Below are 12,174 nucleotides of genomic sequence, written 5' to 3'. Positions count from 1 at the left end.
TTTGGACCAATATATTGTCACGCATCTGTATTTTGAAATTACCCGTAGAGTATATTTGCGTGGGTGAAGCAGCAGCCACAACAACTTAGATAGGATTAGCTTGAGCGTTTACTGAAATCTTCGTTCAGAACAGGTAAGCAGAACAGCCAGCACTCACCAACATATTAGGATAAGTGACAAAGAACTTCTAGCTTCCGTATGGTCTTGCAGTTTTGCAATTGTCAGTGTCTGGGCGCTCTTGCTCAGGCACAGGACGGGAGTTTAACCTTCGTCCATGCAATTTTTTCTACTCCCACCCAAACTTACTACGGAGTAATATATCTAGGTACTGGACTGACTTCACCAATCAATACGCAAGCAGCATGAATACATTACTAATATGGGACAGAGCAAAGGAGCAGCTTAGCCCCTATACACATTTACGGCATTTGGCTGACGCTCTTAACCAGAGCGACTTACAATTTGATCATTTTTTACATAGGTAGGCCAAGGCGGTGTTAGGAGTCTTGCCCAAGGACTCTTATTGGTATAGTGTAGGGTGTTTGCCTAGGTGGGGATTGAACCCCAGTCTACAGCGTAGAAGGCAGAGGTGTTAACCACTACACTAACCAACCACCAGTATACACTACACTACCCCTCCTCCTAGCAGTGCTGTGTCTCTTCAGTACACTAACAGAACTTGCTATAGGAACATCCTGGGAATTTTAGTAAACTTAACAAACATAACCTTCTAGTGTCTCTTAAAACATCTTAAAATTCAATTAAACATAAATAGTCCTTCTTCTTCTTTTTTTTTTAGGTCTTGTATCTTGCAGGTTTGTGAACTTCCCGCCCCCTTAATGTCTTTACTGTTTAAGGTCCCATTTTCATAGAATTGCTGTCCTGTTGAGCTGCTTGATTTTCTCTTGTCCAGAGGTCTGACCATCCTTTAAATCTTCTGCCCCTTGCTTTTGTCCCTGTGTCTCAGGTTGTGTCATCTGCTTTTCGGCTTCCAGATAATCTGAGATCATTTCAGGATAGCTGCTGGCAGGTTGCTGGTCTGTTCCATGGTGCAAATCAAGTTGTATGCCGGTATTTGTGGGAACTGCACTGCATTGTAGGGTTTCATTTCTCCAGCGTAGGATCCATGCTGGTATCACCTCACTGTTATAAGGCTTGAGGCGATCATGATGCGTAACCTTTCTGTGTCACATTTCTTGAACTTCATAGAGTACAGGGCCATAATATGCAGAGACCACACATGGTCCCTTCCAGGGGGCCTGCAGTTTTGGACTCTGACCTCTCTGTGTACTGGTATCCCTCAGATAGACAAGATCTCCTACATTGAAAACCTTTTCTTGTGTCCTCAAGTCATACACTTTCTTTTGTCGCTGTTGTGCCACTCTGAGATGTTCCTGGGCAGCATTGTGGGCCTCCTTCATTCCCTCTTCCAGATGATGGAGAAACTCTGGGACTTCCGTAGTGATAGATTTCGGCTCTGCAACACCGGACCAGATAACTTGAGGTTAGTACACTTCCCTTCCTACCATTAGTTTGTTTGGTATGTATTTAGTCACGGCATGTGGGGAACTACGATACGCTGCAGTCAAAAGGGGTAAATGCTCATCCCAGTTTTTCTGTCAGCATAACATCTATCCCTATCAACATAACATCTGATCATTTGGAGCAGTGTACGGTTAAACCATTCCACTTGTCTAAAGTGTCTAAAGTGGGGTGATAGGGGGTTGTCCTTGTTTTTGAAAACAACTGCAGGAGTCTACACACACTCGCAAAGAGGGAGCTTTCAAAATTTCACCCCTGATCAGTGTGAAACTCCAATGGAGCACTAAAATGAGCAACAAACTCATACACCAGTTTCCTGGCAGTGGTTTCAGCATCTTGGTCTGGAATTGCAAAGACCTTGGCCCATCGGGTAAATTGGTCAATGATGACCAGGACATATCTGTTTCCAGAGCTGGACAATGGAAATGATCCTAATATATTCAGGTATAGTCGATCCAGAGGTGCTCCAGCTTGATAAGTTTGTAGTTTGGCATGTTTAGCAGGGCCTGCAGTTTTACGCTCGTTACAGTGCTGGCATCTCTGTATGAATGAGTGGACATCTCCTCCCATTCCATACCAGTGGAAACTGAGACGGAGACATTCCAGTGTCTTCCCCTCAACTAAATGACTAGATTCTGGGGGTTTATGGTAAGCTTGCAAAATTTCTTTCTGCCGTGAGGCAGGAACCAGAAGAAGTAGAGAATGATTTAACTCCCCGGGTCTCTCCCAACAGTATTACAGCACTCCCTTCCATAATTCTATTTGGGGCCAACACAACCAGTATTTCCGTACACCTGGGCTTTTTTTTAGGAGGGGGGCCAACTTCTGTTCCTGTGTCAGTTGCTCACTTGTTAGGGGCTGCAGCCAGTTTACAAATGAAGTTTCTAGTGGGGCTTCTGTCTGACCCTCTCCTGTTTGATCTATACTAGTCATCTCCTCCACATCTTCTCCAAGTTGTAATGAACAATGGCTAGTAATTCCGTCCTAGTCACACAGCACCTCTTCTGTGCTGGTGTGAGCTGGGTACTAGCATATGTGATCACTCTCTCCTCCCCCCATTGAAGATGTGATAACACTGCTCCAATGCTGTGGTTAGAGGCATCCATGTCAAGAATGTATTGTCCCCTCGCTCTGGAATACACTAAGACAGGGGCTGTACTAAGCTTTTCCTTAAGCTGATTGAAAGTGTCCTGCTGATCTGCCCCCCATGAGAATGCAGTACCTTTTCTCAACAGGCCAGTCAAGGGGCTAACAAGTTTCATCAACTCCCTTCCCAAGAATAATTATATCATCCAGTTATATCAACAGTGTTTCCCATTGGAGTCCACGTCGCACTAGCTCCATGGCCCTCTGAAATGTGCTCTGAGCATTGCACAATCCAAAAGGCATGCTAATGCACTCATAGAGGCCATATCTGATAATGAATGCTGTCTTCTCATGGTCCTTGTCATCAACAGCGATCTGCCAATACCCAAACTGAAGATCATTAGTTGAGAAGACACTTGCTCCCTCCAGAACATCAAGACACTCTTCTATCTTGGGAATAGGGTATGCATCTTTTGATGTTAAGGTAGTAGTGTGGTAGTCAACACACTAGCACACACCACCATCCTTCTTCAAAACTAAGACTACAGGTGAGGCCCATTCTGAGGATGAGGGCACAACAACGCCTGCCTCCAGCATAGTCTGAAGGTGCTTCTCCTCTTCACCTTGGAAACCAAGGGGTGTTCTCCTTACAGCCTGTCGAACTGGCCTAGCTGTGCCCCTGTTGATTTTATGGGTAGAAGCAGACAGATAGCCCAAATCAGTGTCACTTGTCATGAAAAGGGTCTTATACTTCAGCAAGAGCATAATGAGTCTCTGTTGCTGCATCTCACTGAGGATTTCACTGGAAGCAGCAAACAGTACATGAAGGTGTTTGGGCAGGTCTGTTGCAAACTCCAGTCTTCTTACCTCAGGCTGATGTAGGCCATTGGGCTGTTTCTCCAGGCTGCTGGGCATCTGTTCTGTTATTACCATCCCACCTGGAGAGTCATCAGGATACATTTCCACCAGAAAACCAAGTCATGCTCCCTTTGGCAGAGCAGTCTTACAACAGGAGAGGTTGTATAGCCTAACTGGAATTCGCTTTTCCATAGTTGTCGCGACACTGCCTGAAGCAATGGCTTCAGAGATGCTGATTGGCTCTAGGACTGCACAAATGCCTGGTTGAGGATTATCGACTTTTCCCCATACCAGACATTTACATTCAGGTGGCAAAGTAGTGTCTTTTTCCAGAAGCACATGAGCTATGTGGTATTCTGGCCCATCCCCCAACTATCTTGGCAGGTAACAACTTCTGATCAATAAAAGCCTTCCTACTGGCATGGATTGTTATGTCAGCAGCTCTTAAGAGATCAAAGCCAAGAAGAACGTGGTCGCGGATAGGAGCCACATAGACTTCCCATTTAAAGCTCCTAGTGCCCAACTGGAAGGTGACCTTCAACCCCCCTATAGCAGTCATTTTCTTCCCTGACTCAGCATTCCTGAGGCATGTTTTCTTCAATGCAGTCTGTTCATTTGGATGAAACTGCTGATACAGACCCTCTGAGATGACAGTTGTTTCAGCACCTGTATCCACCACAGCTTGCACTGGGAGGCCGTTAACGGTCAGAGATATCATCAGGCTCGGTCCTCTAGATGTGGTGTGACCAACATGTGGGGCTTGGGATTGGCTTCCTTGGTTCATACGCCTCTCTTTGGAGATAGATGGACCCAACTCTCTAGCGCCAATGATGTCCTGGGCTATTGGACTTGGAGGTCTCTTGCGCCGAAAATGCCCTTCCTCACCACATCTGTAACACAATGACGCTACATCATGATTGGGTCTTTTAGGTCGATTTCCTTGAGGCATGGTTTGGCGCTCTTGCCTCCTCTCCTAACTATCCACACAGCCATCCAACTGGCTTGAGGCTGCAGGTTGCTCAAGCTTAACCTGAATCTGCTCCAATTTCCCCATCAAAATCTGGTGTTGGTTTGCAGTCACATAGTTTTGTTTAATATTTTCCAGTGATTGGGCCAAACATGCAGTTCTTTCAGTTAGCGTAGCAAACTGGTCCACAGTGATGTAACTTGAGCTCCGAACTCTGCGAGATGTTGCTGGGGGGTCATCCGATGTATCTTCCTTATCCACCCAGGATATACATCAAGCTTGACTCCTTGTATCAACTTCTCTGCCCACAGTAGCACGGTAGTTGTGCTCATGTGCTTCTGCAAGTCGTTGAGCTTCCAAGAGTTAGTGTGGCTCTCGGTTCATTACCTCATTTGCCACTTTTTGTTTTTTTAGTTCTTTTAGAAATGCATCAACTGCAAGTTGGTCTTGAAGCCCCAAATCTACACTAGGGTATGCAAGTGTGACCAGCTGCCTAACTTCTTCTGCAAACTCAGCCGAGGACTCCTTGAGCTGCCGTAGCTCTCCAAGCTTCCTCCTGTCTATAGTCGGAGGGTCTTCCCTAGTCTTCCCTAATGTGTTCTGGTAGTGAGCAGACGTATTTAATGGCTGCACCTTGCAGACACTTGAGTAATCTGTCTACTTGTTGAGTACTGTTCCAACTGTATTTTCTTGCCAACTGTTCACATGGCAAGAGAAATTAATCCCAATCTTCAGTGCTATCAAAGAGAGATAACTTTACTTTGGAGCCTTCCAAAACAAGCATGTTGGAGCTGCTGGCTGGGGCTACAAGATCTGTGATCAGCAGGATAAGCGAATGTTGAATGGTGGAAACTGCGCTCACCATTTCTATGTCTCACATCAGGGTCGGGGATGAGACTTGCTCTGCCAGGGCCTGCATTGTGTGCTAATTGCTGTATCTAGTTCTGCAGCAAAAGGACCGACAGTCACATTGCCGGACCACAATGGATTCTCCCATGGTGCTGGCTGGTAAGCATTTAAGTGAGGACATCTCTCTGATGGTCTTTCAGCGTGCTGGCCTAGTGGGAATACAGGGTTGGTTTCTGTTATCTGCTGCAGTATGGAAGTGAGCATCATTTGATTACTTTTATTTTGGTTATCCAGAAGTACTTTTAGCCATGTAGGTGCTTGGTCAGAATCAAACACTCGAGTTCCAGCTTGCATAGTTTCTTCTTTAGACATACTACTGTCAATCCTCTTTAGTTTCCTTTTATTTTTAGCTTAACTGTTTTGCACTTTTCTCCTTTTTTATGCTTATTCCTTCACTTATTCATTTATTTTGTATTTTGTTCAGCATATGTATTTTAGCAGTGCCTCACTTGTTCCTTCAGCCCCATATAATTGAGTCTCAGCATTCTCATGCGTGACGTGACCCACTCGTCCGCTGCTGCGTGTGTAAGGAGAGAGCAGCACTAGCACGCTGAGCTAGCGTTTAGTCTCTGTCAGAATTCTGGTTATTACTTCAACACTGATGCGTCAAATATGTTTAAGGAGCTAAACCCAACTCCAGTCACATCTCTATATCCCGCTTCTGACACCACTTGTCGCACGTCTGTATTTTAAAACTACTTGTGGAGTATATTTGTGTGGGTGAAGCAGCAGCCACGACAAGACAACTTAGATGGGATTAGCTCGAGCGTTTACTGAAATCTTCATTCAGAACAGGTACGCAGAACAACCAGCACTCACCAACACATCTTGCAGTATTGCAGTTGTCATTGTCCAGACGCTCTTGCTCGGGCACAGAACAGGAGTTTAACCTTCATCCATGCGATAAGCACCGAGCAACCAACCTTTTTTTCTACTCTCACCCAAACTTACTACGGAGTCATATATTTAGGTGCTGGACTGACTTGACCAATCAATACGCAAGCAGCATGAATACATTACTAATATGGGAGGGAGCAAAGGAGCAGCTTAGCCCCTATACACTACAATCTGTAAATGCCAGTCTTTGTTCTGATTGGCTATCCTGAATTGTGCCTAGTTCAAAAAGCAGTCCAGACTGAAAACTTCAGTAATACCTGTAACTTCAGTGTGATTGTAGGTGGATATATGTAAATGTTTTAGTTGTTGTGATACCACAAAAATATTAAATTCAAAATGGGCTGTTCTTTTTATCTTTTAAGCTTAGTTTCCATATATATCAGGGAACGAATGATACTTTTTGAAACTGTAGCAGAGTTTACATACTGGAACAATTTTTTATTTAGAAAAAGTAAGGAAATTTTGGTTATACTTGCTATGGGCCCTTTGAACTGCACCAAAGAACCATTTAAGCACCTTATTTTTAAGAGTGCTTTTAAAGGGGCATGACATCTAGCCATGAAACTGTTCTTTTGTCCTTCATATAATGTATGAAGTCATGGGTGAGAGTGAATGAGTGCTGAGTGAAATGCAGAAGCTCTCAGCACAGTCTCTCACACACACACACACACACACACACACACACACACACACACACACACACACACCCTCCTTCTGAGATGATGTGTGTGGGTGCAGTTTGCTTCTTCTTCGTCAGAGCATTCAGCACATTCTCAGCCACACTAAAAGAAGGGGGGGAGAAAAATAATTGCCCGTTTTGGAGAAGTGTAACATATAAAATGTGTGTGTCGCTCAAGCGCAGCTTCAAAAGGCTCTGGCGACGGCGGCAGAGAGCGAATCTTAGCGTGGCGCGTTTAGGACTTCAAACGGCTCACAATCAACAGCCTTACAGAGAGCTCCCTCCATGTTCTTCAGCGCAGAGTGAAAATAACCTACCCAGCTCCTCTGTAACTTCAAACAAGTCATCACGAGAGAGAGGGAGAGAGAGAGAGAGAGAGAGAGAGAGAGAGAGAGAGAGAGAGAGAGAGAGAAAAAGAGAGAGAAAGAGAGAGAGAGAGAGAGAGAGAGAGAGACAGAGAGAGAGAGAGAGAGATGTAGAGCTTGTAAAGTGGAGCTGCAACTTCAAACGAGCAGGAATCAGAGAGGAGGCAGAAAGGAAACAAGCAGCATGATAAATGTGCAGCTGATAAGTACTGCTGCACGTCGACTTCAGCATCTCCATTCACTTAGAGCAAGAGGGGCTACACTAGTTTGGCCCCCAGACTCAAGACTGGCAAGATACCTCCACACACATTTCCATGCACTTTATGCATTCATTTCTTAACTTTTTTATGTATTCGTATGCTATCAAGGAGATGAGGCTAGTGCTTTAAAACTCTTTGTGGACAGGTATCATGATCTAACTTTTGCCATGTACATACTGTATAGCCCTGCCAACAAATAGCAACAACCCCAAAAGTTTTTGAAAATGTTCTATTCTTTGTTATACTGTTCTACAATGTTCTCCTCCCATTCACACTGTTCTAGAATGTTCTCCTCTCGCCCAGATAAACGTATTGCTCAAACGTTGTTCTCTGATGACTCAATGACAATTCTTTAGGAGAAATACCATTATATAAAAAATGAGACATAAGGTGCATATAAAGGAGGGAGGGGAGTTTAGTTACAGAGAAACCTAAGCATTACTATCTTACTATCTACATCTGAGCACAATATCTGACTTTATTGAGATCTCTACTAAAACTCAAGATGATCTTTCTAATAAGAAGATCTCTCTTTTTTCCTTTGGCCCTTCACACAGTTCTAGAATGTTCTCCACCATTCATGTATTTTTTAAGTCTTCTTCCAGTCACAAAGTTCTAGAATGTTCTCATCTTATTCACACAGTTTAAGAATTCTCCCTCATTTACTAGAATGTTCTCATTCACAGTTTTTAAATGTTCAATCCCATTCATTAGGTTCATCGGTTCTAATTCCAGAACAATACAAACCTGCCAATATTAGAATGTTGGTTCATAACCAGGCCAAAGAACATTGACCAAACATTGTACAACAAACAGCAACATTCTAATGCTCTCTAATGCTTTCAGTTGTCTTTATAATGTCTTTATAAATGGAAAAAGATCTGACAGTCCAAGGATGTGAATGAAATGGAGCCCTTTTTGCACTTTAGGGCACTATTACATATATAGTGCTTTTCTCCTCTTAATGTCCAAGCCATAAGATTGGAGTGATTTTGAGTGCACTACAGTCTCTCATAGTCCACATATAAAGAAAACCACAGTTCGCCACATCAGCTGAATGTATATCAGTATGAATTTCTTGTTTGTACACAAGTGACAAAGGAACATTAACAGTGGCTGCTCAGACACTGAAAAATTAAATTCTTTGAACTCTCTTGACACTGCAACTAAACTTGACACTGTAAAAAATACACAGTAGCTATGTACATTTAAAAACAAAGACAATGACACACATGCTGTTAAGTTTTGCTATCATGGACCAAGAATTTAAGGTGTAGCCTAGTCATGCTTTGTCCTCTTCCCTGGCAAAAATATATATGAAAAAATATCTTCATCCTTGCTCACACAATTATTGTTGTCATCTACTAGTGAATGCTGATGATAAGCTGATGATAAGAATTAATTTATTCATCCAGCCATTTTCTAAGCCGCTTTTCCCTCAGGGTTGTGGGGGGCAGGGGGGAGGTGCTGGAGCCTATCCCAGCGGTCATCGGGCGGTCATAAACCCTGGACAGGTCGCCAGTCCATCGCAGGGCAGTATTCATTCATACAATTCATTTATTGATTAATTTAATTATGGTTAAGTAAAATAAGTAGATCATCTCAATAAAGAACAATACTGATAATTGAGTAGGAATCAATTTCTGACACAGCCAAACGAACCAGAGTGAACATGAAGAGAACATTCTAGATTCTCCCAACAATCAAACACAGACATGGCACACCAACCACACATTTGAATCGTCAGTGTGCTCTGGCCTTTAGCTGATGTTTGTTAGTTGAATGTGGCCTAAAGGCTAATACTGGATATTAGGAGTGTAAGGATCGACTCAAAACATTCTCTTGATATTTTAAATAAAATTCAAATGAAGAAAAATTATGAAAATAATCATGTTGTTTTTATTTTGTACTTATGATACTAGAACAGGTAGGTAGGAAGGATGCTGGAGGGAGTTGTTAATTAGTGTAGATCATTTGCAAACTTTAGTGTTCAAACAACGTAACTGCATTAGATGGTGATATTAATGGAAAGTCTGTTCTTGTGCATTGTCCTTCTAAATAATGCATACTGTCACAGAATTGCATTGCGGTACTAAGATGTCATGATGCATTGTTACATCCATAGTGGATACACATCCTTCATCACTTGGTCTGCTGTGCACTTATTGTGTCTCGTTCTTCAGGCAGATTCACTCACATTGTTCAGTTTATCTTTGAGTGAATGAGTGAGTGAGTGTGTGAATAGTTTGAGTGAAGGAATGAATGAGTGCATTGCCTAGGAAAAGATTCCTTCCTCATGATCAGATTATACCTCTCAATATATTTGCCACTCTTTTCGTCCTTCCTTTCTTTCTTTCTTTCCTTCTTTTTTCTTTCAATTTCTTTGTCCTTTTTACTTGCCTTGCCCTTGATTATAGAGCGCCACAGTGTCTCCATGCCGCTATGTAATGGTTGATTTGCATGCAAATGGCAGCGCCTCTTAAGATTACAGAGAGTGGCGAGAGAAATAAACACAACAAGACAGCCTGTGTGCATGTGTGTGTGCATGTGCATTGGCTAATGTGTATATGTGTGTGGGTGTGAGAAACAGAGGGAGGAGAGAGAGTGGCAGGGTTGACTCTTGGTCCTGCAGGTACAGAAGAGTGATTATGAATGACAGTTAATTGCTCTCGCTCATCTTTTACTTTTTCACTGTAATCCCCCCACCCCATCCTGTTAAACTGTGCTTCCAAGTTCATTATCTTCCTTGGTTCCTTAATGATCACCCTTGGTGGCCCTTTACTGGTCCTGTGTCTCTTTCATGAGATTACATACTGGCTTTAGTTTTTTTACATTACATATTGTGTTATGATTCTAGATTCATTTGTTCTGTGGTTCTCTCTGTCTCTCTCTCTCTCTCTCTGTGTTCACATGCACAGCTCTGACAGACTCTGCCTGGAGGTGTGAGTACCCCGCTGAGACTCATGGGAGGCTGGGCCATTGCCATGACGCCCACACAGCTGCTTACAGAGCCGGCTCACCCACAGAGGGACTGTTGTGACCCTTCAAGACGGGACGTCCCAGCCCAGAACTGACCCGCTCTATGTAGAGTGAGTGTGGATGGGTCTATGTGAGACAGACATTCTTGGGAGATGGAATGTTGGAAATGGAAAATAAGTGTTGTCTGTATGAATGTTTTGAGAGTGGCAAGTTTGTGTGTGTGTGTTTGTGTGTGCGTGTTTAAGCCTCCAACCCTTCTTGTCGACAGACGCTGCAGTATTTCGGTGCTGCGAAATGAAAGCCAGCCACCAGAGAGTGTTAGTCTGGGGAGAGCCGTCTTCTTCTCAGTCTCTCCCCAAATAAATAAGAATTTTTGATTACAGTAACAGGCCCATGAATTATGCAGATGTGGGGATGATGCAGTGGAGATGAAAGATGGGCTCTTTAACCTTTCACTGCGGCACCACTGCCACTGCTATGAACTAGACAGAGCCGTCTCCTTCCGCCACTGCTGTCTGGCCATGGGTGGATCTCCAGACAGAGAATTGGGAAGAAGGGGGAGGGGGGTCCTGTACTTTGTCATTCATTTTCCATTTAGAATGTCCTGCCAACATCTTACAGTAATAAAAGGACCTAGCATGGTTTTAATAGAAAATTCCTAAACTGTGCTCTTTTCAGAGAAAGGTCTAGTCTATTTTTGAGCAAATTTCATGTTGTTGTGTTTTAAATGTATCATTGTCATTGGGACAAAACCTTGTATGTCAATTTTTGTCATTTTTTTCATTTATGTTTTCTTTCTTTTTTTTCACACAATTTTGAAAATACTAGCTGCACTTTATGCAAAAGTTACAGCTTTGTAGATATGGAATTTTGTTCTGACAAAGTCAGTATGCACTGAAACAGACAGTTTAGTGGTCCCACTGTTCATAATGGTTCTGAAAGACAACAAGGTCTCCTTTAAGAATGCTAATACACAGTCCCCCTCCTCCCCACATTCCAGTTGAGGCTCATTTGGCACCAAGTGATGAGAGTGTGAGTGAGTGAGTGAGTGAGTGAGAGAGAGAGAGAGAGAGAGAGAGAGAGAGAGGGAGAGAGAGAAAGAGAGGGAGAGAGAGAAAGAGAGAGAGAAAGAGAGAGAGGGAGAGAGAAAGGGTACAACAAGGAAATAGCCATTGTAGTTAAAGCTGTTAATCAGCTCAATATGCTCCTTGTCTGGCATGTGTGAAGAGGAGGAAGATGAGGTGTTTAAAAAAAAGAACTGTCCCTCGACTCTCTCACACACACACACTCACACTGCCCCCTCCTCAAACAAGTGTAGCAATGAGCAGTAAAGGTGAAATCCTGATGAAGTCAACTTTGATCCTTTGTGCAAACACCCACTGCCCATTTTAAGCATCCATTTGTCTTATCTGGCTGGCTAATTGGCAGGATTTTGGGTGTGTGAAGGCAGCCATGCGCTCCAACAATATGCTACAAAGATGTAATGCTGTTCAGAAACAAGCAGTACATAGAGTTTAGGAAAGTTTGTTCTAGGACATCTGGACGTGTCAGGAATCAATGTAATGTGAGTGATTATGTTAAACATGATAATAGAAAATGCATTGACTACATGTAACTACCTGCAAAGCCAGG

General features: G+C 43.2%; 1 long non-coding RNA gene across 1 annotated transcript; it reads left to right on the top strand.

Annotated features, from left to right (window-relative positions):
* Positions 1 to 551: 551 nt before the first annotated feature.
* LOC108433574 lies at positions 552 to 11,190 on the top strand. The gene is made up of 2 exons (XR_001858300.2): positions 552 to 1,504; positions 10,482 to 11,190. It is a non-coding gene; the product is annotated as an uncharacterized LOC108433574 (long non-coding RNA).
* Positions 11,191 to 12,174: the final 984 nt, after the last annotated feature.

Source organism: Pygocentrus nattereri, chromosome 3 (assembly GCF_015220715.1).
Source record: "Pygocentrus nattereri isolate fPygNat1 chromosome 3, fPygNat1.pri, whole genome shotgun sequence".
Taxonomy (NCBI): domain Eukaryota; kingdom Metazoa; phylum Chordata; class Actinopteri; order Characiformes; family Serrasalmidae; genus Pygocentrus; species Pygocentrus nattereri.
Note: the sequence above shows the minus strand (reverse complement) of the source record. Positions and strands in the feature narration are given on the sequence as shown.